The sequence below is a fragment of the Lepidochelys kempii genome, chromosome 13 (assembly GCF_965140285.1).
Source record: "Lepidochelys kempii isolate rLepKem1 chromosome 13, rLepKem1.hap1, whole genome shotgun sequence".
Lineage (NCBI taxonomy): Eukaryota > Metazoa > Chordata > Testudines > Cheloniidae > Lepidochelys > Lepidochelys kempii.
The window spans coordinates 40,628,787-40,641,146 of record NC_136392.1 but is presented as its reverse complement, the minus strand read 5'-3'; the positions used below and the strand labels follow the sequence as shown (position 1 = coordinate 40,641,146).

At 50.6% G+C, this 12,360-nt stretch overlaps 1 pseudogene; it reads right to left on the bottom strand.

The window, feature by feature from the left end:
* Positions 1–11,127: 11,127 nt before the first annotated feature.
* Positions 11,128–11,935, bottom strand: LOC140896800 (Ig heavy chain V region 914 pseudogene; annotated as a pseudogene).
* Positions 11,936–12,360: the final 425 nt, after the last annotated feature.

Here is a 12,360-nt window from a genome sequence, read left to right as displayed (position 1 = left end):
AGGCCTAATTATTTGCCCTTTTTCAATAGAAGGAGTCTGCTTCAGTAAGGCAAGGAGTGGACAGACAGACATGTTTAGATTATTCTTACCTCCTCTTCCTACTCCCCCAGACCTACCCCTTACTTTGTGTCCTTCCCCTCTTGCATCTTTCCTTTGACCAAGTCCCTGATCCTTCAAGTGGAAGTCAACAGGGCTCCAGAATTTAGAGCATCTTGAAGGGTTGAGATAAAGGCCCTGATTCAGCAAAGCACTCTGCTTCACATTTCCAGAGGAGTCTAAAGGTCCGTATCCAGGGGGATAAAAGCCCTGTGGCATGACTGTGTCTGGCCTGGGTCAACTGGCTGGGGCCAAGGGGCTAAAAATTGCTGTGTAGACATTCGGGCTGTGGCTGGAGCCTGAGCTCTGGGATCCTCCATCCTCACAGGGTCCCAGAGCTCAGGCCCAGCCCAAGCCTGAATGTGGAAACAGCCATTTTTAGCTGCTTGGCCGCAGCCAGCTGACCCAGGCCAGCAGCGGGTTTATCCCTGTGTAGACAAACCCCAACAGAGTGAGAAACCCAGATCCTATTGAACATAAGAGCTGCCATTATGGTTCAGACCACGGTCCGCATTGCCCAGTATCCTGTCTGACAGTGGCCTATACCAGAGCTTCAGGGGGAGTGAACGTAACAGTGCAATTCTGCAGTGCTTCATCCCTGTCTTCCACTCCCAGCTTCAGGTCGTCAGAGGTTTAGGGTCACCCCAAGCATGGGGTTGCATCCCTGAGCATTTCAGCTAATAGCCATTGATGGACTTATCCATGAGTTTATCCATTTTTTAACCATGTTAGAGTTTTGGCTATCAAACCATCCCATGGAAATGAGTTCCACAGGTTAGCTGTACACTGCATGAAAAAGTACTTCCTCTTCTTTAGTATGACTGATACAACCAACATTAACAGGTTTAAATAAGTGTCATTTAACCCCCCCAACTCCTTCAACAGCCAGGCTGAGGATTTCCAAGCTGCCCTACAGATATGGACACATCATTCCTCTTATAATCCTCCAGGGACTTTAGAAAACCTCCACCTCTGGGATTCAGGAGACTCAAGTCCCTGCTCTAATGAGTCTTTCATTACTGATAGTGAGTGCAACAACCTTGCAACTCCCACGTTCCCTTGGGAGCTTAGCCCTTAATCTATAAATTCCGAGACCCCCCCTAAAAATTTCATCTTGCATAACTACACTCAGATCACAGAAAACATACCCCCAGGGAAAAGAAATACAGAGAGCAGAAGGCAAGGACAAAAATAAAGCTGAGCTTGCTCGTGTCGCTTGCAGTGATCATTCCAGACAGAAGTAGGGAATGGACAGTGACAGCCTTATGTTGACTGACACCCGACACTGTGTATAACCCTTCTGGTGGACACAAATATTAGCGGGTGTTTGGGTATTTCTCCATGATTCAGTAACATCAGACAAATTTTCACCAGGCCTTATATAGCCCATGGCGCTACTCAGAGATCCAGTGAGCTGATATCTCCCTTAAGGACTCCTGAATACCCCAACCCCAGCTCTCAGCTTTTACAAAACAATCTCTGCAAAGGGTCACCCACCCCGAAAAGGAAACGGAGCCTGGCATCTGAGCGCACTGCCTCTCACCTGGGACATAACACTCACTGCCTGACTGAGCAGCGTCCCGCAACATGGAGACTCTTGGGCTATGACTCTCACAACAACAGAGGGGATCCTGACCCACAAATTGCCACCATTTAAAATTCTGGTAGAATAATAATAAATAATAATTCGGTCTTCTAGTCCATCATTGATAGAAAGAGTTTAATAGACTTTCTCCAGTTCTCCAAGAAGAAGTTTTCAGACATGAGCAGTAATAACAACCCCTAGCTATTCTGTAGTGGCTTTCATTCATAGATCTCAAAGCACTGACAAAGGAGGCTGAATATCATTTCCCCCACACTTCAGAGACATACAAATTCAGGCATCGGAAGTGTAATTTCTTGCCCAAGGTCACCCATCAGACGAGTAACAAAGTCAGGAATAAACTGCTGGGTTCTTGAGTACCAGGCTAATGTGCCCAAACAAGATTGCACTGCTCCAAGGGTCTCACAAGAACAGAGGGAGAAGCAGACAGAACGTAGTGGAAGCTTTAAGCTGTCAGGGGATAGGAGGGAAGGTTCTCTCATGGATCAGGAAATGGCTAAAAGATAGGAAACAAAGGGTAGGAATAAATGGTCAGTTTTCAGAATAGAAAGGGGTAAATAGTGATGTCCCCCCAAGGGTCTGTACTGGGCCCAGTCCTATTCAACACATTCATAAATGATCTGGAAAAGCGGGTAAACAGTGAGGTGGCAACATTTGCAGATGATACAAAACTACTAAAGATAGTTAAGTTGCAGGCAGACTGCGAAGAGCTACAAAAGCAGTGGTCTCCCCCCGGTCGATTGCGATCAACTGGTCGATCCTAGAGGATCTTCCAGTTGATCGTGATCTCCAGCAGTGCAGCTGGTTGCCACTAAGACAGACTCCCTGCCTACCTCGGCCCCACGCCCCTCCCAGAAGTGGCAAGCACGGCCCATGGCCCAGGAGGTGGGGGGGCAGGGGGAATCTCCCTCCGCACACTGCTCCTACCTGCAAGAACCACCCCTGCAGCTCCCATTTGTTGGGAATGGGGAGCTGTGGCCAACAGGGCAGTGCTTGCAGAGAGAAGCAACATGTGGAGCCATATGCCGCCCCCCTCACCCCCACCCCAGGGGCCACAGGAGTGTGTTGGCAATTTCCAGGAGTAGTGTGGGGCCCAGGTAGGCAGGGAGCCTGCCTTAGCCGCTGGGGGTAAATGCTGCCTGGCAGGAGGCCGCACTCCAAGCCCCAGCTCTGAGCTCTCTCCTGGAGCCAGCACCCCTTGCCCCAGGTGAGGGCAAACTACGGCCCGGGGGCCGCATCCGGCCCTACAGACATTTTAATCTGGCCATTGAGCTCTTGCCAGGAAATGGGGTGAGCCATGGCTTCATGCGGCTCCTGGAAGCAGCAGCATGTTCCCCCTCTGGCCCCCATGAGTAGAGGTAGCCTGAGAGCGGAGGACACCGCCGTGTATTCCTGCGCCAGACACACAGCGAGGGGAAGCAAGTCTGAGCTCAGCCAAAAACCTCCCCCTGCAGTAACAGTGCGACGTGTCCGCTGCTGAGGGCGCGGACCAGCCCCCGACTGCCTGGGACAGGCGATGGGAGCAGCCCGGAGAAAGTCTCCCCGGCTACAAATACTTGCAGACTGGTGCAGTTTCTGAATCGGTTTCACTCACTCCCCCTGGAACCCCTCTGAGCATCACACAGGGTGCTGGAAAGATTTATTCTCTCTCCCTTTTTCTTCGATTCCAGACACATAAACAAAACACTGATGCATACAGAAAAATACACCAACACACATACAGGCAATCACTGCTGCACAAGAACACAGAGACAGCATGCAAACACCCATACAAACACATAAATATACACAATCACTCAAAAAACAAATACACATCTAAACACAAAAAGCAAGCTCAGACACAAACAAACCCTTCCTTACACAAACATACACACCTAAACACACACACAGATTAGTCTTTTAACACAGAGAAAACTCTCACACAAACACATATGAACACAAACACACAAAGAGACACATCCATGCAATTCCTGTATGCATGGAACATAAAGAGAATGGACCAAATTCTCCTCCCAGCAACATTGCTTTAAATATGAAGTCGCTTCCCTGGGGTAAATATCATTATTCTCAATTTGTGCTGAGTGACAGACACCAGAGTTTTACCCAGCACTGAGTGAAAAATGAATTCAGTGTAGAGAGATGGTCCACTGCCTTTGCCTACACTTTAATTCCCTCACAGATTTTCAGCTGGCTGCAGAAGCTGTCCCGTTGTAGTCGTGCACTGGACTCATGGTAACTGGGTTCTGTTCTCACCTCTACCTCTACCAGGGAATTACTGGGAGACCTTGGGCATGCCACTTTACCCCCGCCTCCCCAGTCACAGGATAAGGTCTGGTCATTTTAAGGTTAAGATAAGTGCAACTGTGTCTTAGTGGGTCACAACTGGAAACGCCAAAGACAGGATGAACTGCTGAGAAATAGGGCAAACACAACCCAAAACTGGCGTTTATTTTTTTATAAGATATACCAAAGCAGCCACAAAAGTAAATTCCTGGTTCACCACAGTGGCTAACAAGAAAACATAAAGACAGTTTCCTCAGGCATCCCAGCTCTTATATCACCACCAAGAACACTAGGTTCAGAGATGAGTGGTTTTTTTACAACCCGTCTCATCAAATAATAGGTTCTTCTCATCCCAAAGGACCAGCCACACACCCAGGTCAATATACAACTTTGATCTTACCCCAAAATCATGCTGATGCCAATCCCTTAGTATCTAAAATCTAAAAGGTTTATTCATAAAGAGAAAGAAAGAAAGAAAGAAAGAAAGAAAGAAAGAAAGAAAGAAAGAAAGAAAGAAAGAAAGAAAGAAAGAAAGAAAGAAAGAAAGAAAGAAAGAAAGAAAGAAAGAAAGGTGAGAGTTACAAATGGTTAAAGGAATCAATGACATCCAGTAATGGCAAGGTTCGTGGTTCAGGCTTGTAGCAGTGATGGACTAATCTGCTGTCTTAAGTCAAGTCCCTGGAGGACACCCACAGCTGGGATGGGTCATTCAGTCCTTTGTTCAGAACTTCAGTTTGTAGCAAAGTCCCTCCAGAGGGAAGAAGCAGGACTGAAGACCAAATGGAGAAGATGCAGCTGCCTTTTATAGTCATTTGCCATGCAGCCTGTGCTTCCTTTGTTTCAAACACAAGCTGCCCAGCACGTGGCTGGGAAGCCTCAGGACTAGTCTACACTGGCAACATTAAAAAAGCTTCCGTGGCAGCAGGCACCAGGCCTGAGGAGAGCCCCACTGGACTTGCGACCCTAAGTCCTTTTCCTCCTTTGCTCGTTGTCTTTTGTTGTATTGAGAGAAACTTCACAGGCTGTCTTCAGCCTGTCATGGTGACCTTTGACCCAGTCATCCACACTGTTCACCGCATCCTTAGAAAAGACTTCTTGATGCTTCTCTGGTAACGCCCTTAAGTTAGCCACCTGTGCAGGCATCAGCCCCCAGCGTGCTGCGTGAACTGGAACTGGCAGTCTCTCACCACGTCTTTCTTGAGGAAAGGGAACTCATCCACCCTTCTCCCTCTTTCTCACCCGCAGCTCATTTCCATTCTCCTCAAATGTTACCTTCACCCGAGGAACCACTCCCGCAGGCCAATGTACCTCTGCAGTGCTGTTTTGAGGATGCAACTCCACAGCCTTCAAACTTGAGTTTAGAAGACTCATTGGTCCTCTTCCTTTGACGGCATTAGTCAGACATTGGCTGGCTGGAGCCCATTCGGTAGGTTTACCCCAGATGTAGGCTCTACAAGAGCTCCATATCAATTGGGATTTCCTGGGACCCAGCAGTGTTCATCAAGCATCCTCCCTCTCCGAGGAGGAACAACACTCTTCTGTTCTCTGCCCACTTTAACATTTCCAATCTGCCCCGCAGGGCCCAGTCAATGGTTTTGTCTCTCTGCTCCAGCCAGTACTTGACTCAGCACAGCATTCTTCTCGGTGTGCCCATGGCAATTTATCCTCCAGGTTCCTTCTACTGGCAACAGTAGCTCCTTTAGCTCACTAATGATGTTCATCCCTAGAATCCCTGGGACTCCTTCTCCCACATGGCTCCCTTCAGCGGCTTTGTCTTTCAGGATGAAGATGCATTTCCCTGGCAGAGTCTGACCCATGTAGTCTATGTCTGCTTCGAGGCATCCCACCACTGGGATTGCCAGTCCATTAACTACTGTTAGACACAGAAACTGTGTGCTGTGCATGGTCAGCTCCTTGTCTTTCAAATAATTATGAAAATGCGACTGAGTAATGGTGGTGACTTCTGAGCCAGTATCTAACAAACATCTGCTTTCCACCCCTGCTATACATACGTCAGCAGTTAGACAGTCTCCAAATGCTCACTTACGGAAGTCACTAGATATGCTGGCACTGCCCGTGTCCCTTTCAACACTGTATGCAGAGTGATTTTCCACCAACGACAGGCCGAGGAATCCTTCTGCCACTGCTTGGCCTTCTACTGTAGATGGACCACTGGCTCCTGCTGCCCCATTGGTTTCCAGTGCCTGGGACTCTCTTCTCCTTCTCAGTCGACATTCTCAGCTAGTATGCCCTGGCCTTTCACAAGGGTAACAAATGTACCTTCCCTGCTCATCCTGCAGTGGGTTTCTTCAGGATCCTGGTGTCCTTGGATACTTTGGCATTTTAGTGGAGGTTTTTCCTTTCATCACTACAGTCATCACTTTCAGCTGTTGGACTGCCAGTTTTTGGACAGCTTCACTTAATCTTTCCAGTGTTAACTGTGTTTGGGGCAGGGTCTTTTCCCCAGCACTTGCATTCACTTGGCCCCCACTTCGTGGACAGGACTTCAGCTTGGCCGTCTCTGCCACAGGAACTTCCTCTTCTTCTGACTACATAATGGCAGCCAGACTGAGTTAATGGAACTTCTGACTGGGCTCTTCCTTAAACCTCCTTTTCATTTCATGGTGGAAGGAATCATCCTGGATCCCCAGAACCAACTGCTCTTTCGGAAACATATCTGGGTCTGGAACTTGTCGAGGGTCTCGCCCCTCCACTTTGCTCATTCTCTCCTGGATCTCATATGCATATGCCCAGACAGTTTCACCAGGCTCCTGATTGCTCTCAAATAACTCCTTTCTTCTGGTTCCAATAGGTACCTTTGTGACAGATTAAGTTACCAATCTGCATGAGGTGTCAGGTGATCAGGCTGAGGCCGCAGAATCGTTAGGGGAGGAGATGACTGAGGACACCAAGTGACTGAGTTTAAAGCTTTATTCATAAAATAAAGTTAAATAACAGCGGAGAGTGCTGAGGGTTCCCCACGTCACTCAGAGGAAGGAAAAGCGTTAATGCCCCAGCCCTAATCCACTTTCATACTCACATATCCACTACCCAAGGCTGGTCAAGCCCGGGTGTAACGTACGAAGAAGCGGGAGGAGATGTGGACGGGAATTCTGTCCTGTACGCAGGTCGTCCAGGGTCTGCTGTTGATCTCCGACTTACTTCAGCTCTCGGGAAGGTTTTAAGTCCTGGGTTCTTCTGGGGGCATTTTGTCCGGGGACCTTTGTCCACCGTGCTCTTTGTATCAGTCCAAACCGGCCTTCTGAGGCTTCCTTGGCTTCCCCAAAACACATCGGCTTCAGGGTTGTTATGTTCCCATTCGCTGACCTTTACCTTCTCACTAGTTTTCTCAATCCCCTGCAGTCTTGTTCAGTTTACTGCTCTGTTCTCACAGCTGGTTGGGGTTTTAATCCAGGCCCCCGTCTTTCTTGGCATCAGAGAGTCTGCTTGGGTGCATTGGCCTTGGGCAGCTGGAGTCAGCTTCTTTTCTTCGCACCTAGCTGGATCGTTGAGTTAACACATTCCTTTCTCCCTTCCTCCCCTTTTGGCCTCTCACAACCTGCAAAGGAATCTTTCACTCCACACTCACGCCTTCAACCCCTCCCAAAATGAATATGCCTATATAGGCGGCAGCGATATACAAGGCTGGTGCTTACCCAGGAGACCTCATGGGGGGCAATTTTATTGTGCCTGGGACATTCCCATGAGGCTATTTTATTGTGACTGTGACACCTTGTCTCCATACACTTCCAGGAGGAGTTCAAATACCTTTTCCACTTCTTTCTTGTCTGCCATTGCCAGGAGCTTAACTGTGGCCTTGGCCGTGGCCCTTGAAGTGTTCCTCTATGAAGTCCATATTATCCTCTTCAGGTACTCTTAGCACACATGGACTTGCCTTCACAGACTTGACTCACTCCTCTACTGTAATGTCTCCTGGTCTTGTTGGGAAGCCACCAAACTCTGTGACTTTCTGCTCCCATAGGACATAAATAGTAGGGGGTTTCTGAGCTTCTGCTGCCTGATGGTCTATTACTGCCTAAGCCAGTGAAAAGGCTTCTCTCTGTTCTCTTCTAGCTTGTTGTAATGCCTCAGCTTGGTCTGATCATCTGTGCACAAGTTCAGCAAAGTGGGCCCATAGTTCTTCAATTCCAGCCATAGTCGGGTTCTTGACCAGGCCTGGACAGTGCTGTCAGAACTCGACCAGGAAACCAGTGGGGTGGACCCTGTGGATAGGATCCTGTTCGTGATCCCAATTATGTAAGTGAGGGAATGGTCCAGCTACTGTGAGGAACTTTCCTGGCTTATACACTACCCTGGTGAAATGGGCTAGCGAAAGGATTTGAGTCCTCACTCCAACTATCTTTATCCCCTTAGCTCGGCCCCACTCTGATGGACCCAGGCAATTCCAGTTCGGAAAGAGGATGGGACCCCCCCCCCTTGCCCAGTTTACAATCTGAGTGTAAATGGGAAGTGGAGTGGGAATGGAAATATAAACAGGAATATAAATATCAACCATGCATAATAATCTTCCTTCACTGTAGCCTTAATCCTCCTCAACTCTCCCCTAAAGAAAAACACCCAGAGACGCTGCTCTTGGCACACGAATGTCAGGGAGGCTTCACTGCAAAACTTAACTCTGTCCTCAGACTCCCCGCCCCGCCAGCTACTCCCACCTGCACCCACAGGCGGGCCCCCAGACCTGCTCCAAAGCACGAGCCAGGCTTGCTCAGATCACCGTTCTTAGTGTCATGGATCATTTCAATGTAGCCGGTCACTGCCGGGAAGGGAAAGGGGCTTGTCTCCCAAATCCCTCCCAGCGCCATGGGAAATCTTCTGCCTCCATCGGGGGCCCAGCCCAATGGATACCTGAGACAAGACTTCCCGCCTCCCCCCACCGGACACTGGCCCCCCTGACCGGACACTGCATGGCCCTTATGCTTGTGGTACCGGGCTCCAGAGCTGAGTCCCCCCAATCCCCAATATCAGGTCAAAAAAGCCAGACCCTCAGTTCCCATGCGAGGAAATACAGTCCCTGCAGGGAGCTGTTCATTCCTCCCAGGGTCCGAAAGTGTCAGGAGGACCCCAGCGCCCGGCGCTGCACAGACACACAGGACGGGACACTCTGACTCCTGCAGCCGGAGCCCTGGGGCGAGTCAATCCGATCACTGACAGCAGGAGTGTGTGTCTCTTATAAAGCGGGGCATGCAAATGAGGGAGACAGTTTCCTGTTCAAATCTCTGCCTCCCTCTGCCCAGGCTGCACCGGAGACACAATCCGCAGCCCCCTGGCTCTGTGCAGTCACCAGCCAGTCCCCTGAGAACTTTCCCCTCCAGCACCCGGGAAAATGGGATTTTTGCTCCTTGTCATTGTCGCTGTAGCAGCTTTGGAAGGTATTTTCCTCCTCTGAAGACCTGGCAGAGTTAGAAGAATATTGTGTTACCGCTGTTCTTATACCGACATTAATGGCCTGTCTTTATTCCCAGGTGTCCGGTCCCAGACGCTGGTGGAGTCCGGAGGGGATGTGAAGAAGCCCGGAGACTCTCTCCGCCTCTCCTGCAAAGCCTCCGGGTTCACCTTCAGCAGCGCCTACATGCACTGGTTCCGACAGGCTCCTGGCAAGGGACTGGAATGGGTCGCTTATATAAACCCCGGTGGGGGTACTATATACTACCTCGATGCAGTGAAAGGGCGATTCACCATCTCCAGGGATAACGCCAAGAGTGAGCTGTATCTGCAAATGACCGGCCTGAAGCCCGAGGACACCGCCCGCTATTACTGTGCGGGAGACACAGTGACACCAAACCGGTTTGTGATCGCACAAAAACCCAGGCTGCGGAATCGCCCTTCTCCCGGCGGCCGCGCGGGGGCAGCAGCGACACCCCCCGCTTCGGGCTCGGGCAGGAGACCCGGCCCCCGGGGGAACGGGACACAAACCTCCCGCCAGTTTAACCCTTCCGTTCCCGGACTCTGAATGGCCCATTTCCCTACCCCAGAGATGGAGGGCGGGGTGTGGAAATGGGCCATGCAGGGTGCGGGCGGGGCTGGGGGGCAGAGATCACCCGGCGCCGGAATAAACCCCGCTCCGCTGCGCCTGGGGATGGGGCACCGCCGGGACTTTCCAAGGAGACTCGAGCATTTTTTCCATCCATTTGACGGCTGGAAATCACAGCCCCGGTGTAAACGGTGCAGCTTAGGATCCTGCCCACAATAAAGTGCCCCCATGTCACAGAGTCACCATGGAGATAAAAGGCCCCGCCCCTCAGCCCCGATGGCCTCACTCAGCCCAGCGCTGGCCCGCAGGGCATTGGGGACAGTCAGGGGGCTTAGGGCTGTGGACAGGGACACGGTGGGATTTCATGGGGTCGCTCAGGGGGAGGCGGCTGCCGAGGGAGAAGCAGAGGCCCGTGCGGGGCACGAGGGTCACAGAGCGCAGCTCCCACTGAGTGAGATTCACCATCTCCAGAGACAATCCCAACAACCTGCTGCATCTGAAAATGATGCATCTTTATACTGGTGCCTGTTGTAGATCCTAGGTGGGGAAGAGAAATTTGATCATGGGCTCTTCAGTCTGGCAGACAAAGGTACAATAGGATCCGATGCTGGAAGCTGAAGCTAGACAATGTCCAGCTGGAAAGAAGGTGATTTTTTAAAAAGACATTGAGGTGAATTAACCATTGGAACAACTGATCAAGAGTCATGGTGGATTCTCCGTCACGAGCAACTATCGTCTCTATGATTCTGTGTCTTTTAGAAAATAAAGAAATGCAAAATCCATCAAGGGAGATTTAGGTTAGATATGAGGTGTGGGGGAGAAGTTTTTAAGGATAAGCATATCTAACTATCCGCATTGGAACCGGTTACCTAGGCAGGTTGTGAAATCCCCATCACTGGAGGTTTTTAAGAACAGATGAAGAGCCAGGGGTGGTAGAGGTATATCTAATCCTGCCTCAGTGCAGGAGGGTCGGCTCATTGACCTCTTGAAGTCCCTCTTCCAGCCCTACCTTTCTAGGATTCTCTGAATTTCTTGTACTCTGTGACTGAAGCAGAAGACAGTCAGAGTATTTCACTTTCTTTAGTGACTTTCTCCAGTGCAGGATCCCATTAGAGTATTCGTAGTGAAGTGAATCACTGTGGGATCCCATATCTCAAGCACAAGGATACACACTGTCATCCTCAGGTTTCAGGCTGCTGATGTGCAAATGCACCAGGTTACCTGAGGCATCTCTGGAGATGGTGAATTGCCCTTTCCCTGAGTCCAGGTAATATGGGGTACCTGCACTGTCTACACTGGAGACCCACTCCAGTCCCTTCCCAGGAACATGACAGATCCGATCCAGCCACTTGCTACTGATGAAGAAGCCGGAGGCCTTGCAGGAGAGGCGGAGAGAGTCTCCAGGCTTTTTCACATCCCTTCCGCACTCCACCAGCTGGACCTTTGACAGAGCTCCTAGGGGGGGGAAAGGTATCATGAATCACAACTGGAATTTTCAAAGGGTAAAGTCAAGGGGAATTAGATACCCCATTACCTAAGTCCCCTTCAAAAATGTCAATCAACATTCCAACAGGCAAAGGTGCAGAGCTATTAAATGACTTAGGCAGGGCATTAAGGATATGCATTTGCATATATATATATATATGCCATGTTTGAGCTCTAGCCCTCAAGCTATTTTAGGTATTCATATTGTCCCCATTACTGTAGTGTTTGAACATTTAGGGCAGGGGTGGGCAAACTTCTTGGCCCAAGGGCCACATTGGAGGGCCGGGTAGGGAGGGCTGTTCCTCCCCAAACAGCCCGGACCCCACCCCCTATCCACCTCCTCCCACTTCCCACCCCCTGACTGCCCCCCTCAGAACCAGTGACCCATCCAACTCCCCCCCGCTCCTTCTCCCCTGACTGCCCCAAAGCCTATCCACCCCACCAGCACCCTCTGACAGGCCTCCTGGGACTCCCATCGCTTATCCAATCCCCCCTGCTCGCTGTCCCCCGACTGCCCCCTGGAACCCTCTGCCCCTTATCCAACCCGCTGGCTCCCAGCGCCCTAACTCCGCCGCTCAGAGCGGCAGAAGCTCGCAGCCACGCTGCCCATGCTGCCCAGCAGGAGCGGAGGGCCAGAGCACTTGCGGTGTGGAGCACTGAGGCTGCCGGGGAGAGCGGACAGTGGGGGAGGGGCCGAGGGCTAGCCTCCCTGGCCGGGAGCTCAGGGGCCAGATATAGCCCTCAGGCTGTAATTTGCTAACCTCTGATTTAGGGTAACAAGAAAACATTTTACAAATACATTAGAAGCAATAGGAAGATGAAGGACAGGGAAGGACCACTGCTCAATGAGGACGGAAACACAGCCACAAGACAATGCAGCAATTGCCCAAGTATTAAATGC